This window comes from Protopterus annectens, chromosome 12.part0 (genome assembly GCF_019279795.1).
Source record: "Protopterus annectens isolate FY-2018-M chromosome 12.part0, PAN1.0, whole genome shotgun sequence".
In the NCBI taxonomy this organism is placed as follows: Eukaryota; Metazoa; Chordata; order Ceratodontiformes; family Protopteridae; genus Protopterus; species Protopterus annectens.
Window position 1 is genome coordinate 304,973,380 of NC_056746.1, and position 22,108 is coordinate 304,995,487.

At 43.8% G+C, this 22,108-nt stretch overlaps 1 protein-coding gene across 1 annotated transcript in view; it reads right to left on the reverse strand.

Moving 5' to 3' along the window:
- Nucleotides 1-22,108, reverse strand: part of ATP5MF (ATP synthase membrane subunit f) — an 88,817-nt gene that overhangs the window by 45,196 nt on the left and 21,513 nt on the right. The gene's annotated exons all lie outside the window — the stretch shown is intronic.

Genomic DNA, 22,108 nt, shown 5'->3' on the forward strand with positions numbered 1-22,108 from the left:
GTTATCCAAGAATTGTAAAACAGGCTGTAAATCAGTCTTGTGTGGCCTGAATCCAAATCACATCTGGTCACATGCAGAGCTGGAACTACTTTGATGAAACAGTCTTAGAGATTTAAACTTAAACTCAAACAAAAAACAATCCTGGTAAAGCAAAGCACTGAAAAGCTGTGAGAGTCCAAAAATACGTAGAGATGCTGTATAAACAGGTCAATGACCATTCAATAACCACCAGGCTGAAACGAACAGTTAAAATTAGAACCACAAATTTAATACTTTTTACTTGAAGCGCTTTTCGTCTGCTTCGTAAGCAGACTTCTTCAGAATACATTAGTAATCCAACCCACTGCTTTTTAAAAACCTAAATTGATCATCAGCTGTGTAGCTGATTGTTGATTAAAAACCTTAATGGCAAAAAACTAGTTAAATACAAAAAATTCAGTTGTCAGTAAGTTTGACAAAACACATGTAATATACACACAATTCACGTGATGCTTGTCACATATTTAAATACTTAAATTATATATAAAACATAAAAAATATAAAGAAAAATGTATTGAATCAGTATTGAAATGCATACTAACAAATAAGAACCAAAACCTGTTAATAGTTAAAAAACCAAACCTCATAAGTAAAATACATGAACATACAGATAAACTGATCTCAAATGATGAAATAGGATATGTGTAACAGTCGTTCGACTAAATGTTTAGAAAATGAGGAAACCAAAATCATAATATGTTTTCAGGATGTAACGTGAAAAGAGTGCATGAATCCGGATGCACTAAGGAACAAAAGTAAAAACATAGGTGTAAATGTAAAAGTTAAAACACATAGATACCCTTATATGCCACATGTTGTCCAGGCTAAGGGAACACTAATACCTACATCTACCTTTTGAGACTGTTGATACTCAACAAGCAAGAAATGGAACATGCTTCGTTGAGACCGGGGAAGTGGTAAGCCTCCAACCTTATCTGCCAGTATAATTCAAGTGCCAACAACTTCAGTGACACTGGGCCACCTCTATTTTCCACCACTAACTGGTCTATGGCAATGAATTTAAATTTGTGGGTGGGGAACTCAACTACGTGTTTTGCAAGAGCGTTAGTAAGTTTTTGTTTCTTGATGGCATACTGATGTTCATAAATACGCTCCCTCAATTTACGTTCAGTCTTCCCCACATAGTAAGCAGAACAATTTTGACATGACGCTAAATATACTAACATTTTAGAATTACAGTTGTTCCTATGTTTCAATTTATACTCTGTGTTGTTCACGGTAAATCTACTAGATTCCGTAATGAAGTTGCAAAATTTACAAGCATGACATTTAAACATTCCCGGAGATCTTGTGGTGGGAAGTTTCATCTCAAACCACGACTTGAGATTCTTGTCCCTCCTGTAAGTAACTTTAGGGCACAGACCCAGTTTAGAAGATACCCCTGGATCTGCCCTAAATAGTTGCCAATTCTTCCTAACTATGTTCCACAAGATGTCACTGTCCATTGCAAAGGTTGTAATGAATCTAGGTAAACCCACCTCAAAAGACCTATCGACAGTACCTAAACTCACAATATTGGCATTGGATGCCAACAGAGAAGAGGTAACTCTATCCTTACTTGGTAAAAGTGGTACATAGACCTTAGACCTCCTTTTAAGTGTGACTTCCTCAATTAGGTCATTAATAAGTTTAGGTGGGTAACCCCGACTCAAAAACATCCCTTTGAGGGTTGTACATTCAACTTCAAACATGTCATCTCTACTGATAATCCTTGCTGCCCTTACTAGTTGTCCCTTGACAACTGCACGCTTGTGTGTAAGGGTGACAGCTAGTAAAGTGCAGCATGGTGTTGGAATGCGTAAGCTTCCTATGTATTTTGGATGTATAACACAAGGAAGTGCTGTCCTTCTCTAGTAAGATGTCTAAGTAAGCTATCTGCTTGTCATTAAAGGTGGAAGTAAATTCCAAAAATTCTGTAGTACCATTGAGTTGGTCAACGAATTCAACAGCTTGTGTCTCATTTCCATTAAAAAGAATGAAAATGTTATCAAGGTACCGTGTGTAGAAAGCAGAATGCTTACTAAACAAAGGGTGGTTGAAAACTGATTGGTGTTCCCACTGCGCCATTACCAAGTTCGCAACACTAGCCCCATAGGGCGAACCCATACCAACTCCCACTTTCTGTAGGTAATAATTGTCCCCAAACATAAAAAAATTCCTTGGTAGAGTTAAATCCAACAATTCACTTACTAATGAGATGTCTAAGTGCTGGCCTCCCTAGCTTTCAGTCTGTCACCTACCCAGTCAATTGCTATATCTTGCGGGATGCAGGTATATAGATCTTTAACGTCCACTGTAAGGAAATTATAGCAGTCTTCGTATTTGATCTCCTTCATTCTGGACAAAAAAGTCCATGAATCCTTGCAGATTTGCGTCTCCATAACAATGTATTTACTAAGCAAGTGGTCCACCACTTTAGCACATGCGTAAGAAGGTGAACCTCGGCTGTCGATCAGAGGGCGCATAGGTGGATCAATTAAGTTTTTGTGAATCTTGGGTATACCAAAAAAGTAGGGAGTCCTGGGGTGAGAAGTGGTCATGTAATGGTATAGGTCTAGGTTGATCCTTGATTCCAAAAACATTTCCTCAATTTGTTCCTTAATAACCCAGTAAGCACCATTGATTTCATTTAGAGAACTCAACGCATATGAAGGGGTGTCTAGTAATGCTATCATACGATCAAAGTAGTCGTTATTGTCAAAGATCACCACCCCTCCTCCTTTATCGGGTTTACAGATGCGTAAATTATTAGAACGCAAAGCCTGTATACAGTCAATTTCAGAATTATTAGTAGTGAACCCTCCTCGTGGTTTAATGTAGTTACCGTATGGCACTTTTTTTGTTTTAGTGCATCTTATGTCAACCTCACAAACCTGTTCAAAGGAAGACAGAAGGGGGTGAAAAAACAATCCTGGTTTGCCAACTCAAGCTCCAGTAATCAATGGCCAGTTAATTCCTACTCGGATTTCATTCAAGAGAAAAACTGCTAGAGATCTCAGCCTGGTAATGAACACAGTGCTACTCCAGGATAAGAGTGCCCTCCACAAAAGGCAAACTTCCTGCACCTTAACACAGGAAGTTCACGGACAAGAAAACAAAGGTGCACAGTTTTTCCAAAGAAAAGATCAGTTATGACTTCCTACAGACAGTAATGTCTAAACAAATGCCCGAAGCACAGAATTTTAGAAAGGAGTGAACCAAGTCTGTGCATTTTTTAATATACTTTGGCAAAAAAAGATTAGAGTTATGACTAACTACAGAGTCAGAGTGCAATACAATGTCCAAGCAAATGTTTGAAGCAGTGTGTTTAATATAGGTCTTGGGCAGACAAGCCATCATGCAAAATCAGTTACCTGCTCCCGATTTGTGAGAATAATTAGCTTCCAGATACTTGGAAAGAAAGCAACAAATATACTGGGTAATCTAATTTCTAAAATGCTTTGAATGGTGAAAGAAAAAATACAGTTAAACAAATAAATATTCCACTGGGAGGAGTCTTTCATCTGCTCTGTTGCAAACTTATATAAAACATGCATCAAATACAGATTACTGAGAATCACTATTAGATGGAAAAAGACTGAGGAAGAGTTTCATAAACAAGCACCTAGCACTTGCACAGTGATGATATCCAAAGTGGCTGTTCTGTGAAGCAACAAAAGCTGAAAGAAATGCAGCAGGCAGGGGATATTGCCTGAATGCCGAGCAAAAGGCTGCTTAAAAAAAGTTGCAGTGGTAAAAGAGCAGTGCGGTGTTTCTATACATCAAGAGATAACACAGCACTGTGCACGGTCGAGTTCAAGTCAGAGCTAAAGCATGCTAGCCGGCTGATGTCAGCGTGTGCCCCTGTACGCAATGCAGCATAAACAGAAGTTAGATACTTACCATACAACCGGCATCTGTGTTGTCCATTTTCATTCTTCCTCACTGTTGGGTCTTTGGATCAGACCGCCACATTCACAAGACTGTAGGATCCACCTCTAGAGCACTTCCTTTCCCATAACGCATAATACCTTTCCCAACTCTTCACATGGAGTTTACTGCCCTAATGGGCAATATTACCAGGAAGAGATAGAACACATCAAGAGTTAGGGGCCCAAGCAGCAAATTTATAGGATCCAAATTCCCCTTGTAAACTTCCCAAAGAAACCAAGGCTGGGGGACAGATGGAAAGGAAGTGAGGAAGAATAAAAATGGACAACACAAATGCCAAGGTATGGTACGTAGATAATTTCTATATCGGATGTTGTCCTTTTCATTCTTACTCACTGCTGGGTCAGAGTCCCCACCTATGTAACATGTGGGTGGGCCCCTAAGGAAGGATATGCCAGAGCACTATTGAGTTGAAGGATGCCCTGCTTCTGGAGATTATGTCCAATTTATAATGCAAGGCAAATGTCTGGAGTTTTGGACCAAGTGGCTGCAGCACATATCGCATCAACAGATGTTCTGGCAGAAAAGGCTTTAGTGGCTATGGATCTAGTCGGCTTTAGGTGGACAAGGCAATTTAACACCTTTTTGGAAATAAATACTAGAAATGTAATCCATTATCCATTTAGCCAGAGTAATCTTGGATACTGCTTGGCCCAAACAATTAGTAGAAAAGGATACAAGGAGTTGATCAGATTTTCTGTGCCATTTTGCCCTGTGCAGACAGAAACGCAACTGTCTACAAACATCGAGAAGATACAAGATATATTCTCCTTTGTTACAATAATTTGTAAAGAAAACGGACAACTGAATAGACCGATTAATGTTAGATTCTGTTGCTACTTTAAGAACTAATCGGTCCTGTATGCCTAGGGAAACTCTTTCTTTATGGAAAATAATGCAAGGGGGTTTCAAGGACAAGGCTCGCAGTTCAGATACTCTCTTGGCTGACGTGATGGCTACCAAGAATATAGTCTTCCATGAAAGAAATTTCAAGTCACAATCAGCAGCTAGTTCAAAAGCTTTTTGAGAGAGGCCACAAAAAGACAATTGCAAGGTCCCAAGGGGGAGAAGGATCTCTTATTGGAGACTTTAGCAGAAAATGCCCCCTAATAAAGGCTTTGCCTAACTTCAGCAAGGAAACAGAGAAAGCTCCCTTTCCTGGATGAAAATTGGAAATGGCAGCCAATTGTAACAATGGGAGAGAAACTGGCACAGTCATTAAAAAGTGACCTTAGAAAATGAGAATAGCTGACATAGGTGCTGTAAATGGATCAATATTCTTCTTTGAAGCCCAAATAAATATATTTTCCACTTACTGTTAATGCCTTTTTTATGGAAGCTCTCGGATGCCAAAATTAAGTTGCGAACTGGGGAAAGCTAGCCTGGACTTTCTTATAATCACTGGAAGGAGAGAAACCATGTGGTTAAGCTTGAATGTGTGGAGATTGGGTTGTTGATGCTGACAGATGGGAGGCGAGGTCCTGATTGGGATCCAGTATCCATGGGGGATCCCTGAAATGAGACCACAGGAAAGGGAACCATACCTGACCAGGCCAGAAGGGATAGGAGGATCACTGAGCACATCAGCCTGCTGGCTTTCTGTAGAAACTTTGTGATCAATGTGGGGGGGGGGGAGAATAAAGGAGACCCAGGGGCCAATCATGGACTACAACAACCCTCAGCGACTCCCTTTTTGGGGGAATAAGAACAAAGTACTTGCTGCATCACAGCAAGGTTGGCCCCAGCAGCTGAAAATCTGGGCTGCTACTGCTTAAGGGACGAGTTGTGAGGGGTCAAAATGGACCTGCTGAGAATGTCTGCTAGCATGGTGCTTTCCAGAAAGCGGCTTGAAGAGATCACCCAATCCGAAACACTCACTGCCTCTCTGCATAATGAATAGTATTGGATTCGTAGTTTGTTTATATTCCCAGACCATTGACATGTCTGTATGAATCGCAATAGTACCTTAAAACAGAAGATCCTGAAAGGCTTTCAAAGTTAGGATGACACCTCTTACCTCTAGGACAGATATGCAGCGTGGTCTCGTGGTGGGAACCATGCGTCTTGGACCATCTTTCCCATAATGCCCCCCTCAACAAAAGGGAAATGTCTACGGTCGCTGTGGCTACTGGAGGAGAGACAGAGCAGAGAGAGAGAATGACCTGCCTAACAATAGGTCATTTGACTGCATCCAACTCCAGTCTGTGGAAGCCGATAGGAGCTAGTAAAGAAAGGACCACTGAACAGCCAAGGTCCATTGTAGGACTTGCATAAAGCATCTTTCTAAGGGTACTAGAATGATGGCCGCTGACACAAACCCCAGCACTCCAAGAACTAACTGCACTGGAGGAGATGGGAGATCCAATAAAGTCCTGGCTATCTCAGAGACATTTTATGATGCAGAGGTAAGGATGCTACTTGGATTGAAGTGTTCAGTTGCATTCCTATAAATTCTAGATTCTACACAGGAGTCAGATTTCTGAACTACCAAGGTAATTGAAGAAATGTAGCAGATAATCCCTGGCTTGAATCAGTGGATGCCTTGTTGGTGCAGTGAGCAATCGTCTAAATATGCAAAAACCTGGAATCCTTTTAGTCTTTTGTGAGCCGCCACAACAGCCATAGACTTGGTAAAACATATACGGGGCTGTGGTGAGTCCAAATGGCAACACTCTGAATTGGTAAGGATTGGCCTCCAGCCAAGTGACACCTGGAGTATTTGTTCATTTTGTTGTGATAACCGCAACTTTGAGATCTACAGAGCACATCCAATCGTCATTGCAAAGAAGTGGCAGAATAGACAATGGTAAACATTCAGAACTTCGACTTACTTCATGACACATCGGATGAGGTTGCAGAGATTCAGTACTGGTCTTAAGTCCCACGCTTTTTTTTGGCACAAAAACAAAGCAAGAATAAACTCTTTACCCCATTTGTTTGGTTGGGACCTCTTGGATGACTTTTCTCTAGATGTTTTTGAACTTCTCAAATGGCAAACTCCCTCTGACTGGGTGGCACGTTGGGGAGTACCCTAGTGGGACTTGGAGGTGAGAGGGAAAAGGGAATGCAATAACTTCTAGATATTTTTTAGCACCTAGGCATTGTTGTTATGTTTGTTCAGGAATCTAGGTGCGGGGATAGACATCTCCCAACTGGGGGGGGGGGGGGGGGGAATATGGCAGACAAGATCTTTCCTATCTTTCTTGCAGACGCCAAGTGTTTCTCTTACAGATGGTCCAAACAAGGAGGAACCAAAGGGGACATTAATGAAAGACTCCTTTAAGGTTCCGCAAATCACAAAGCAGTATCCAGGCATGTCTCCTAAGGACTATGCCTGCAACGACTGCTTGTGAGGTGCCTTCAGCAGAGAACAAAAATCAGCCTCATCACGGAATTTGCAAGGGAATATAGAGTTGCCAGTTGGGGAGAAACTGGTTTCTCCTCGGACAAGGTTTCTTTCAGAGAATTGGTTAGCTCCTTGACTAAATCTCTCTGCAGACGTGTAAAATGTGCCAAGTAGTTCAATGTCCTCAGCGCGAAAGTGGCTGAGGCTTACATGTTCCTTCCATGTCTGTCCAAAGCCCGAGACTCTTGTTCAAGGGATGAACAGAGGGGCTTTGTTCTGCTAGCTTTTTTTTTTTTTTTTTTGGGGCTGCTGACAACGGCATCAACTAGGACACCCTTGCTAAGTAGTTGGAGGACTCGGGAACTTCAGGGTGTTTAGGGATCAGCTCGACTGTGTCCTGTTCCTTCCAAGCCAAATGGTAAACTAAGTCAAATCAGTTCGTCCACCAGGGGAATCATCCCAAGACATAGATGGGCCCTCCCCAAACACCTCTAGGAACACAGATTCCTCGGAAGAAAGATAGATTTTGGGAGTACCAGCCACCTTTTTGCTTTGGGAGTTCACCTGGAGATCCTTCTCCATCAAAATCAGTGTTCCTGGTTAAAGGCTTCAATGAAGGGAGTCCATGCATCTCCTCTTGCACGTTTACTTCTGATAAACCTTCTGTGTGGGATAACAGGGGAAGAATCAGAAGTGGGACCCCCTGCTTGCTTACTGGGGAGCTGACCAATAGCTGGATGGACTAAAAGCTTGGATGAGATGATGATTGGGTAGGATCCTTAGGATGAGGACTTGCATCTGTAGGTCTAGAGAAAGCAGTCTCTACCTGGAAGGCTGACAGGCCCAGGAATCCCCCCCCCAATCAAAGCAATTGGAGATTGGAGTCCATCCAAGATCTAAAGCTTCCAGAGAGAGCCAGGTCCAAGTTGTCAAAGGCAGAGGTCCCTGGGGAAGGGGCAGATCTGATCAGGTTGAGACCAAAGCCAACCCCCCAGAGCTGGTGCCGACATCTCAGCTCCAGGAACCACACTGATCCGAAGTTATCAGCAGAAACGGATGGAGTCTTAAGAAAGACAGACATTCTCGGATCAGACGACACTCAGAAGACTGGATCCTGAGATTCCAAAACAGTACGTCAAAATCGAAACAGGAGCTTGTAGCACTGGTGGTGAGACACTCATGGATCCAGGGTGGGAAGGAGAGGTCAAAATCCCCCATCTGTATCAGAACTTTGAGAAAACTTTTGCATCAACCCATCTCTCTCTGATTGGGAAAAGCTTAAAGACCACCTAGAGGATGCTGATTAATGTGATCCCAGAGGTCAGAGCAGAAGATGGTCTGCTCCGAACAGGGATGCAGCTCGGAGACCTCGGATCCAAAGGCTTAGGATCAGAGGGAGGCCTAATCGGAAAGAGGTACTTTGCATCAGTAAAATGTGTGCTGGATCTAAGGCTGTGCTGGGATCCAAGTGTTAGGATCCAATGACGATCAGATCAGAGGGACAGACTTGGATGCTGTACTGGAATCTGTCGGATCCGAAGAAGTTAGATCAGACAATTCTGGCCTTTTTTTTCAGCCTGAGAATATATAGCCCCCCTGGAGAAGCTGGGGGGGGGGGCTTGCTTATTCTGGATTTTTGAGGATTAAGCCTTGGAGGGGGTTTGAACCCCAGAAGGCAACAGATCTCTCAAAATCAGTTCATTTCTTCTGCCTGACAGGGACACGAGGGTTTATGGCTGTGCAAATAAAACAGTTTGTGCTCAAATGCCTTGGCCCAAGACAGTACGACACACCTCTTGTGGGCATCAGACTTTGGAATTCTGTGCCTACAAGAGGTGCATCTTTTAAAACCTGTAGGCTTATCTGACATTTTGAGGAAAAGGACTTCACACACACACACACACACACACACACACAAAAAAAAGGTAAGTTATCAGACACACACACACAAAAAAAAAACTGTTTTATCTTAATATAGAGAAGTAGAAAAGAAGAAAAGTGCCAAAAGCACTATAAAATTAATAGATGGCAAGAGTAGGGTGGAAAGAACAAGACCCTACTGCCAGTGGACTAGCTTGGGGAGGCAAAGTACAGCTAAACAAGTGAAGAAAGAACTACTAGTTAATGAGACAGAAACAGTAGAATAGTAGTTCACAGTTTGCTCGAGAGTAATGGACCAAGTCTGCGCTGGATGGCAGCAAATAAGATCAGAGGAATTAGGGAAGGTATGATGCATTATAGGAAATGGAGGAGCGAGACTATCTTAACGTCTTGTGAATGCAGCAGAGATGGATCTGAAGACACAACAGTGAGGAAGAATGAAAAGGACATCAGATTATAGCAACAGATGGCTGCCAAAAGAAAGGTGGCATAGCTAAGCAGCACACAGACAAATGTGCCTATGGACAAAATGGCAACTCTGACCATTGTACAGATGGACAGGAAATGGGACAGACATTTAGTGTTGCTCTTACATAGGGTACCTCATTTACATTAAATCAGCTTGCTATTCTGAACCAAGCACAACTGCACAAGGACTTAGAATTACCCACAATTTGTGCATGACCACTATTCATGCCAGTCTGCATAATGTAGTGCAATTTATTATTTATTTATTTATCCCAACCTACAACAATTGGTCAGTGCAGACAGAATCTTATGATGAGCACTAAAGGCATCCATCCTATCTGAAAGGGGTAGATAAGTCAGTCCTAACAAAAAAAAACCTGAAGCAGTTATGGTAAGTGAAAGTATTATCCATGGTAACTAAATATTTGAACTGCAGGGAAAAAAAACAAACATTCAGGACAAATTTGAGACATATTCCAAGCCAGTAACTATATCCTGTTTAGAAAGATAATGACTTATTAAATCTTCTAGTACAATGATGTCAGCAAAACAGTACAAGGAATGAAAAAGTCAACCACCACCATTTTACTATAGGTTTACTAAACTCTCCTTATATGGAAGGCAAACTTTTAGGGTTGTATAAATTAAAAACTATGTATCTAATATAACTTTGCATCTGTGTTGTCCAAATTTCATTCTTCCTCACTTATGGGTTACAGGTCAGATCCTGCCACCTTCACAGGACAGGAGCCAAATCTTGAGCCCCTCCCTTTACCCACAATGCTGTACTCCATCCCCAACTCTGAGTTTGCTGTCTTACTGTCCACCAAGTTAGAGAGTCAAGACAGACCCAAGAAAAGATAGAGGCTCAAGCCTAAAACATGAGGGTTTCATTATCATTCAAAGATCCTTCTAGGAGTGAAAAAGCCAGGGAATGAAAGTGAAGAAAAATGAAAATGGACAACACAGATGCCAAGTTATGGTAGGTACACAATTCAAATCTGTTGTCCTTTTCACTTTTCCTCACTGATGGGTCAGCATCCCCAGCTACGTAACTCGTGAGAGGTCCTCAAGGAAGGACATGCCAGAGCACTGTCGCACCAAATGAAGCTCTACTTTTGGAGACAATCTTCAATTAGTAATGAATAACAAAGGTATGAATTTTTGACCAACTGGCTGCTATCAATTGAAAGTTTAGATGAAAAAGCAGATGAAGCGCAGCCAAAGATCTGGTGGAGTGGGCTCTAGGAGGACGAGGCAATTCCAAACCTTTCTAGGAATAAAATCAACAAAATACATTTAGTAATCCATCTGGCCAGAGTAATTTAAGAAACTGATTGATCCAAGCGGTTAGGGGAAAAAGATACAAAACAGCTGAATAGACTTCCTGTACGATTTTGTTTTGTTCTGTGAACATTGTCCATGATCAAGTAGGTGCAGCATAAATTCACCCTTATTAGTAAAGTTCGGAAAGAAAAATGGCAAAATGAATGGATTGACCGTCAGTCTCAGTGGCCTTGCAACTGCCCGCCCCTCTTGTAAATTTGTGTTTGGATACTCCTTCTGGGCCCATCTCATTTGCTCACTCAACTGAGTGCAGTGAGATCATATTCGGATTTCAGGCACTTCTACTGTGTACAAAGAGAGCATCTGGGAAACAGAAAAAAAAAAAAAAAAAAAAATTAAGCTTGTTTCCTGCCTTTCCTGTTAAGTGGTATGGACTATTTGTAGGCTTCTGAGCCCCCAAGCCCTTCTGTGTTGGAGGGAAGCCTTCTAGCTTAGTTTTTTTTCTTATAACTAGCCAGTTTTCTAGTTTCAGCACTCAAATCTGTTTCTTTGATCTCAGCACTTATTCAGAAAAAAAACAATTTCATCTGCTATTACTGTACTTGTGTTTCTACCTACTTTTTTTTTACTTTTGCATCATCTTAAAAGTACTCAATTGTATTTATTACTGCTTGGTGTAACTCATTCTAAGCCTTTTGGTTTAAACACTTGGGCTTCGGACCAGTTGTTTTGCACTGAGAGGGTTTGTGGTCTGCACTGTAGTGGCAGAACAGGTAGCTTACATCCTTCTAGGTTGGGAACTGCTGATTGAGGGCTCAGTGTCTGTTATTCTAAAAGTGTATTAATTCTGGTTCAAGCACTTGGGCTTTCAGGCCAGTTATTTTACATTAAGAGGGTTTGTGGTCTGCACTCTTGTGGGAGGAGAGGCTGGACTCTGCCCTTCTGAGCTGGGAATTTCTGGTTAAAGGCTTATAGTGCATGCATATCTGAACTGCTTCTTACTGAAGTTGGTGTGCCTTGTTTGCTGTGGCATATACTGGATTCGGGCCTGCTGGATCTAGCTTTGTTTGTGTAACTTGAGCACTAATCCAGGCACTCTCTAAAGTATTCAATTGTATTTATTACTGCCTGGTAGTAACTTGATTAAAGTCTAGCTATCATTCTAAGTCTTTTGGATTAAGCACTTGGGCTTCAGACCAGTTGTTATACATTAGGAAAGTTTGTGGCATGCACTGTGGTGGCAGGACAGGTAGCTTTCATCCTTCTAAGTTGGGAACTGCTGATTGAGAGCCCAGTGTCTGTTATTCTTAAAGTGTATTAGTTCTGGTTTAAGCACTTGGGCTTCAGGCCAGTTATTTTACATTAAGAAGGTTTGTGGTCTGCACTCGTGGGAGAAGAGGCTGGACTCTGCCCTTCTGAGCTGGGAATTTCTGGTTAAAGGTTTATAGTGCCTGAATATTTGAACTGTATCTTACTGAAATTGGTACACCTTGTTTGCTGTAGCATAGACTAGATCCAGGCCTGCTGAATCTAGTTTTGTTTATATGCTTGTTGTTTGCTTGTTATTTCCCTGGAACGCTAATTCCACCTCATAAACGGCTTCTCAGTGCTTCTGTGGATCACTAGTGATATCTGCATTGCTTACTGTACTTATTTCCTTGTTTCACTTGAAAGAAAGTTACTGTTTGTCGTTTTTGCATTTAAGTTACCTGTAACACATTGCACTTAAGTTACCTGGCACTTGCTCACTAAAGCAATTATATAAGTCAGCACTAAAAATTAAAAGCACTACACCCTCACTCCCCACTGGCCCTGGTTTTCAATTAAGGAATTCCCAATATTCTTCTAGCATGTCCAAAGTTGAGTTGTCAATCTCCTCTCCGGTCCAGCTGGTGAATCTGGGAATCTTGAGGCAATGTTACAACTGCCTCATGTACACAGACAACCCTCTCCTCCTCCCAACAAATTCCAACACATGTGAGAGATGCAACCATATAGCCAAACTGGAGACTAAGCTCTCTCAACTCAGTACTGGCATAACCAGTCAGGAGGAGAAGGAAACCACACTCACTACAATTCCAGTCTCACATAGACCTACCACGACAGAAAACCAAACACATAATCACACAAAAACATACTCGGAGGCTCTAAATAAAGATCTGCCGAAGCAGCAGAGACCTCCAAAGCAGACACCCAAGCAGCCGCTACCCCAAAACAAAACACGTGCAACACATCTCACAAAGCCAGTGTGCCGAACAGTCACAGCCCTTAAGACTAAACAACACACCTGATACACTTGTAATACGTGACTATCGTCAGGCACACTGACGTCCCGCTCACCAGGCTGAACAAGGAGAGGGTCACGGTGAGCAGCCTGTCGGGCGCTAGGATCCGCCACATAACACAAGCACTCGGGTCACTCAAGACAAGTACAAATATGACTCCGTCATTGTCCATGCTGGTGTGAATGACCTGAGATGTACCTCCCTGGACTACATGAAAAGAGACATAAAGGAGCTCTCTGAGCATGTAGCCCAGGCCAGTATGACACTGACCTTGAGTAGCATCTTACCCTCACCAAGAATGATGCCACAATATGAAGACAAGATGATCAAAGACAAACCCACCTCCATAGGTATCACAAGGGATAAGAAACTAAGAGTAATGCTACTCAACGCCAGAAGTCTAAACTTCAAGATGCACGCACTCGAAACTCTCCTTAGCATGGAGAACATAGATATCTGTGCAGTAACAGAAACCTGGTTCAGGGCTCCCGAGAGCACCACAGCACTACCAGGTTATACCTCATACCATGCTTTTCGGCCCCAAAACTTGGACCGAACCACAAAAGGAGGGGGAATATCGATATTCAAAAGATACCAAACACCTCCAGGTTGGTGGCAAAGCACGAAGCATCAGAGACTATCCATGTGCAACTAACAGTGGGTAAAACTGCCTTCCAGTTTATAGCCTGCTACAGACCACCCTCCCAAACCCAGGAACCCCACTCGGCCTTCCTGAGAACACTGGAAAATATGAAGGTCTCTCCAAACACCATTATATATATTGGGCGACTTCATATAGACTGGTAGCATTACTCTAGCTCTAACACCCTAGCCCAAAGGTTCCTAGAATTTATAAACTCAAATGCTATGGAACAACTTGTTACCACTCCCACAAGAGGGGAAAACATACTGGATCTGATCATCACCAACATGGGGAATCTATGCTCCAGACCAGAAGTGTATCCCTCACTGGTAAGATCAGACCATAAACTAATCTCACTGGATATTCACATCCCGATCCCACCCCCTGCCCAGAAAACCACAGTGAAAAACTTCTCTAAAGCAAATTTCACACTCCTCAAAACTGAGGTGGAATCCTTCAAAGCCCCCAGGCCTGTGGAAAATACGGCCCAGACCGCAGAATCCTTTATAAATGCATTCTATGAACACCTTCAGGAATGCATGGATCATGCGATCCCAAATAAAAACAAGACCCAATCCTCCAAAGGCAGACGTCCTGTCTGGTGGACCCCAGCCATAAACAAACTATACAATAGGAGGAGGAAGCTACTAAATGATAGAGCAAAATCCCAAAAAGAGAAGGCATCACTGATCAGTATTAGCAAAAAACTACGGGCACACATAAAATTGTCTAAGGCCAGCTTAGAGAGAAAAATTGCACAGGACACTAAGGATAATCACAAGGCTTTCTTTAGTTATGTTAGGAACCGAACCCACAGACATTGCCAACATCCTAGCTGACAGGTTCAGTGCAAACTCCCCCCCCCCCCCACCAAAAGGGCAAATATCTATCCCAGCAGAGTGCTGCCCCCCCGACATCTCAGATGCTCAGGTAAGAGCCGCCCTCTCCAAAGCAAAAAACACAGCATCAATGGGACCAGACTGTGTCCCGGGCTGTGTCCTACATGAACTCCAAGAAGAGCTAAACCCAAAACATAAAACTACTGTTCAATCTCAGCCTTACTACAGGATATGTGCCCAAAGAGTGGCGTACAGCAACAGTGGTCCCTCTCCATAAAGGTGGTGCCTCAACGGATCCTGGAAACTATCGCCCCATAAGCCTGACTAGCTTGGTCTGCAAAGCTATGGAATGGATCATGGACCTCATAAATAAAGATATTGGGGACCTACAAACACTGGATCCTACCCAGTTCGGCTTTAAGGGCAGATCCTGCCTCTTAAACCTGGTCGATTTCTTTGAAACAGTCACCAAGGCCATTGACGAGGGGAAGGTGGTCCACACAGCCTACCTGGACCTCGCAAAAGCCTTCGATACAATACCCCACTCGGGCATTATAGATAAGCTCACCAGCTTAAATATAAACCCCTATGTCACTCGATGGATTGCAAATTGGCTCAAGGACAGAACCCACATGGTTAGAATTGCTGGAGCCATGTCAGACTCCAAACCAGTTACAAGTGGTGTCCCACAAGGCTCAGTCCTGGGACCTCTCTTGTTCGGTATATATTTCTCGGAGGTACAGGCCAACACGGAAGGACTGTGGCTGACAAAGTTCACAGATGACTGCAAACTGGGTGCCATAATCGACTCTCCGGCCGACACAAGCATCCTCCAAAAGGGCCTCATAGAAACAGACAACTGGTGCCAGAGCCATGGCCTCAAGCTAAATGCCAAAAAGTGTATAGTCATCCCCTTTGGCAAAAACAAAGTGCCCACAAATTACCACATAGGTGGTAATCCATTAAGTACAGAAAAAGTAATTAGGGACCTGGGGACCCAAGTTGATAGCAATCTCTCATTTGACAACCACGTGGCCAAAGTGGTTAGAAAAACATTTTATATAGCCCACCTAATCATGAAGGGATTCACATCTAGATCAGGGGAGGTCATCGTGCCTCTTTACTCATCCCTCATCAGGCCCATAATTGAGTACAATGCCCCTTTTGGGATGTACCTTACCAGACACCTGCAGCAACTGTAAAGACCCCAAAAGTACCTCACCAAGAGGATCAAAGGGCTCAAACAAATGCCATATGCTGCCCGGTTAAAGAAACTCCAGCTCTACTCAGTGGCATACCGCCTGTTCAGAGGCGATCTGTGCCCGACGTATAAAGCCATGTCCAACCCGGAATTAATGGACATGCTGCACCTCAGAAAATCCAAATCCCATCGAGCTACGCGCTCGAGAGACTTGAACCTCAGCACTGAAATAAATAGGACATGCTGGAGGGACAGATTCATAACCCAGAGGCTCCCCTTCACTCTGGAATAAAATCCCAGTCCAGGTTAGGCAGAGTCCCTCATTGACTGTCTTCAAGAGGAATCTTGATGAGTGGATGGGAGATCGTAGGTTTACCCCGGGTATCACTTCTGTGTCACTGTTAGACAGAGGCACAGTATACTAACCTCGAAAAACGGCATAGCAAAATAAATTTAAAATGGGTGGTGAAAGCCAAACACATTCTGGCTAGGCTTATAAATGCCCTAGGGTAGATAGCCTAGTATGAATCTATGAACCTATGAATTGTCTGCCGTTTCAAAGGGTCTTTTGAGTCAACCCCTAGATGACTACTGTGAGATCTCAAGGTGGACAGAGATCTTTTATTGGTGGTCTAAGAAAAATTCCTTTCATAAAGATCCAGATCTAACATCCAGATCTAGTGAGGTCATTGTTCCCCTGTACTCTTCACTTATCAGACCAATGATCGAGTACAATGCCCCATTCGGGATGTATCTCACCCGACATCTGCAGCAATTGGAGAGACCCCAAAAGTTCCTCATCAAAAGGATAAAGGGACTCCAAAATCTGTCATATGCTGCCAGATTGAAGAAACTCCAGCTCTATTCAGTCGCATACCGTCTGCTCAGAGGTGACATGTGCCTGACATACAAGGCCATGTCCAACCCGGAATTAATGGACATGCTCCACCTCAAAAAATCCAAATCCACCAAAACCACTAGAGCAAGCGACTTAAACCTTAGCACGGATATAAATAGGACGTGCTGGAGGGATAGATTTATCACTCAGAGACTCCCTATGCTGTGGAATAAAATCCCGGTCCATGTGAGGCAGAGCACCTCGTTGACTCTGTTCAAGAGAAATCTAGACCTGTGGATGGGAGATCGTAGGTTTACCCCGGGAATCATATCTGTGTCACTGCTGGACAGAGGCACAACAAACTAATGGGCACAGTATTTTTTCATATAAGGGGTGGCGTAAGCCACAAAAATTTGGGCTAGGCTTATAAATGCCTTAGGGCAGATAGCCTAGTATAAACCTATGAACCTATAAAAGCTTTACATAATCTGGAAGCTTACAAAGAAAGGGATTTGTACTAACACAAGTTTAATAGTAGAAAAAAATAGCACCTCCCTTAAAGTAGTGAGGAAGAGAAGGATGGCCACAGCAGAAGCTGAGAAACCATCTCTATTCTCTTTAGAAGCCTATACAGAGAATCTTTTCCATTTGCTTCTGTAGACCTTCTTGGTGGAGGCCTTCTGGAAGGCCAAGAAGTCACGAAATGGGGAAGTGAGCCTGGACGATCTTATAACTACTGGAAGTGGAGAAACCATGTGCTCAGCTTGAGGGCGTGGAGATTGGGATGTTGACCCTCTGATGTGTTTGATGAGAGATTCTAATTGGGCTCTAGTATCCATGAAGATATTTGAGGCAAGGCCAGAAGAGGAACCATACCTGTCAAGGCCAGAAGGGGTACCAAGATGACTGAGCTCTTCAGCCTGCTTGCTTTCTGTGAAACTTGTGGAAGAGGGTGTAAGCATACAGGAGACCCAGGGGCCAATCATGAATCAGAGCATCCCTCGGCAACTCCTACAGACTGGGGATCAGAGCAAAGAACTTGCTGAGGGGAGAGGCAAAGAGATTGCAGCAAGGCTCACCCAAAGAGCTGAAAATCATGTGCTCTGATTTCTGAGGGGCCACTCATGAGAAATCAGAATGGATCTGCCGAGTGTGTGCCAGCATGTGGTTTTCCCCAGTACGTGTATTACAATGCGGTCTGAAGAGATCGCCCATTCCCAGACCCTCATGGCCTCTCTGGACAATGGGTAGGTGCAGGCTCCTCCTTGTTTGTTTATGTAATAGACTATTGACATGTCTGTGTGTACTGCAGAAATCCATAGTGAAAGAATGTCCTGAAGGGCTTACAACTTTTAGAAAGACTGCTCCCATCTTTAGGGCACTGATATGCAACTTGGTCTCCTCTTTCCCTTGAAATGGAAATGCCCCCCCCACCTCAGAAGTTTCTGTGGTCACTGTGGCGGGGGAGGGAAGAGAACAGCCTGCCCAAAACCAGGCTAACTGTATCCACCATTGAATATTATGTTCGATGGGAACAGATACAGGCTGGGAAAGAACAGACCACTATACAGAGGATTTGCATGAAAAATCTTGCTAGAGGGACCAGAATGACAGTGGACATTGACCCAACAGCTTGTAACATGCTGGAGGGACATATTAAGTCCCACACCTGATTTCTCACAGATGTGATGTGGTGTAGAGGTAATGAAGCCACTTGAGTTGTAGTATCCAGCTGAGTTCCTTCAATGGTATCAACTCTCACTCGCCCACAAAACTAGTAAACCATCCACTAAATGTCCCATCCCTCCAGAATCTACTCCAACCCTATCGCACCACCAGACCACTAAGATCCAGCAAAAAAAAAATCACTTGCAGATCACTAAAGCCAATAACACTGCTGGTGAAGCACTATTCTCTTGCGCCATACCCAAATTATGGAACTCCCTCCCACCCACAATTACCTCCGTACCATCATGCACCCACTTCAAAAACTTTACTAAAAGCACACATAAAAACATGCTGGCTATGCCCTTGCAACTCCCACTCCAATATCACCCACCCCATCCAACTACTACCTTTCTTTCCACTCCACTAACTACCTTGATTATAGCAAGCTCAGATGTTCATAAGTCTAGTACTTATTATACAGCAGGAACTTTTATTGTAACATTTAACGTCTTATGTACTTCACAGATAGATTCTAGTTGTCTACTGATGTACTATGTTCTTCATCTGTAAATATGTTGTAAGTAATTGCTATGTAAATTGTTAAATTGCTATGTAATCCAATGTAACTACTGTCCGTTTTAACTGTGGAGCTTTTCTCCCCGGGCCTCCGCTGAAAACGGACCTACGTCCAGTCGGACACTCCCAGTCAACAAATATAAATAAATTCTAGGAGTCTGTACAGGAGCCCGGTTCGATTGTCAAGATTTACTTGATGCCTAGGGAGTTGGATATCTGAAGCAAGTAATCCCTGGCTTGTAGAAGTTGATGCCTTGTTGTGGCAGTGAGGAGCCAATTATCGAGATAAGGAACACCTGGAATCCTTTGGGCCCCAGGTCTATGGCAAGTCCAAAGGGCAGTACTCTGAATTGGTATAACTGGCTCCCAGCTGAAAGTGCAGGCATCTCCTGGAGTGCCTGTTCATTATGATATATCTCAGGACATGTACTATCAAGCACATCCAATCATCCTTGCGCAGAAGAGGCAAGATGGACTGAACCATAACCATCTGAACTTTGACTTCTTTATATACCGATTCAGATTGCTTAGATCCAAAACTGGTCTTGGTCTTGGGTACCCAGTTTTCTTTGGCACCAAAGAGAAGTGGGAGTAAGTTCTGAATCCCATTTGTTTGGGTGGGACCTCCTGGATGACTCTTTTGTAGCAGCTTTTAAACTTCTTGAACTACATACGCTTTCTGACTGGGTGGAACGTTGGGGAGTTTCCTCCTTGGGACAGGAGATGGAAGGGAAAAGAGAATGTAATAACCTCTGGATATTATACTCTACACCCATGCACTGTTTTTAATATGTCCAGGTGTTCAGGAGCAGGGAAACAAGCTCCCCAACTGCCTACAGAGACAGTCAGGCAGCACATCAAGAGCGCTGATAGAGCCCATCAGAAAAGGAGTCCCTTAAGCACTGGTTCAGAAGATTCCCTCTGCCTCTGGGACAATGTCAAACATTGAAACCTCCTCTGCCTCTGGAAGAAGTGTTCAAACGCGGGCCTGAAAAGGCCCGAGACATTCAGAACTACATTTTCCTCCCACCTAGCTGGTTTCTACAGAAAGTTTGTTGAAGGGTAGAAAACTTCACTGCAGACCTTCCTGTTTGCTGTGGGTAACTATCTTTCACAGATGACCCAAACAAGGAGCCAAAGGAGGCATTAACAAGAGATGCCTTAAAAGGTTTCTGTGAAATCGCATAGCCTCATCCAGGAGTGTCTCCTAATGGTTATGTCTGAACCAACTGCTTGTGAGGCGCCCTTCACTGCATGGGAGATCAGCCTCATTAAAGAATTGGCAATGGACGACAGAGTAACCAGCTGAGGAGAAACCTTCTTGAGATTCTCTGCAGACATGGACTCAGTTGACAGAGTTAAAGAGCTCCTTTATCAAATCTGTCTGTAAATGAGTAAAAGCGCAAGGTAATTAAATGACCTCAGTGCGAAAGTGGCCCAGGCATATATGCTCTTTCCAAATTTGTCCAATCGCTCTGGACACTGTTCAGTGGATGGAGAGAGGAGCTCTGCTAAGCTAGTTCCTTTTTACTGGCTGCCATCACAAGTAAGGCATCAATGAAAACATCTTTACTCCAATGAGCTCTGTCTGCTGGGGGACAAGAAATTTATCAGGCTTTTGGGGGATGGGCTCGACAGTGTCAGATTCCTTTCAAGCCTGGCAGGAAACCAGGTCAATAAGTCTGTCCACTGGGGGCGTCACCAAAGACTTAGCTAGGCCAGACCCGAAAGCCTCTAGGAACACAGATTCCTCAGGAAGAGGAGCTTGGGAAGACCAGCCACCTTTCTGACTAAGGATTTCCAGATGTCCCCAAAGGAGACGTAGTCGGGTGGCAATCGGGGGGGGGGGGGGTACATCAAAATTTGTGCCTTCTACAGACAGACTCCAAAGAGGTAAAGTGCATCCTCTTACATGTTCACTTCCCTAGGCAACTCTTCTATGGCATGCTCGGGAGGTGTCGGGAGAAAGAGGAAAATCCTCTGGGAATGTGGATGGAGGCTTCCCTAACCTGGCTATTCCTGAGGAGCAGAGATGATGGGCTCAGAGCTTGGACATAATGAGGGACAAGGGTAGGATCAGAGACTAGAAGAGGAGGGTTCTCTATGCAAAGAGAACACCCTTTCTGCTGCCCGGAGAGCTGACAGACGTGGGGAACCCTCCTCCCCACCTCGACACTGAAGCAGCAGAAGGAAAGTCGGTGCAACCCCAGATCACAGCCCTCTGGAGAGAATTGCACCCAAGTTATACAGGGCTGAGGCATCGAAGATAAGGGACAGACACAAAGTAGGTGATTAATCCAGCTCCTTGGACCCAACCTCTTGGATGCGAGACTTGCACTGATCCAAAGGAATCAGAGTGGGAATGGTCACGGATGCCATCAGAGTAGAGGAAGGGCACTTCCTCAGATCTGAAGCTGCATCTCTCTGTGATCCAGGACCCTTGGATTCTGCAAATGCAGGTTGGATCAGAGAAAAAGAAAAAATTTGTTAGGCAGATGTGCTCACAGATCTGGGAGGGGATGGAGCCGGCAGGACCACCATCTGGATCCAAACCGTAAAGGAAATCTCCACATCATCCTGTCCATACTCGCATTAGTCAAGCTCCTGGAACATCTGGATGATGCTACAGATGGTGGCTTGGACTGCTTCTTTGAGGTATGGAACAAGTGGACTGAAGAGTCGGAGAAACAGGTTCCAAGACAAGTTCCAGGGACCAACTTCTGTTGGATTCGATGGCCTGGGATCAGAGTATGAACTGGATGGCACAGGTGAGCAGGAGATAGTAATGACGCCCGTTGGGTCTGAAGGGACCTGTGGACCTGAGTAAGGCTTGATGACCTTTGGATCTGAAGGAGTTGGATCCAAGGCCCAAGTTTCTCTGGTGGCTCAGATGAATCCCTCACCAACTTTTAGAGGGATCATTGCTTAAATTCAGATGAGCCAAGAGGAGATTTGGAGGGGGGCTGAGCTCCAGGAGACCAAGATTCTGGCAGCAATCCTTTAATTATTAAATTTATTTCTACGGTCTGAAAGGGCCCTAGGACTGAATAAGGAGCATACATCACAATCCACATTAAGATGCTCCC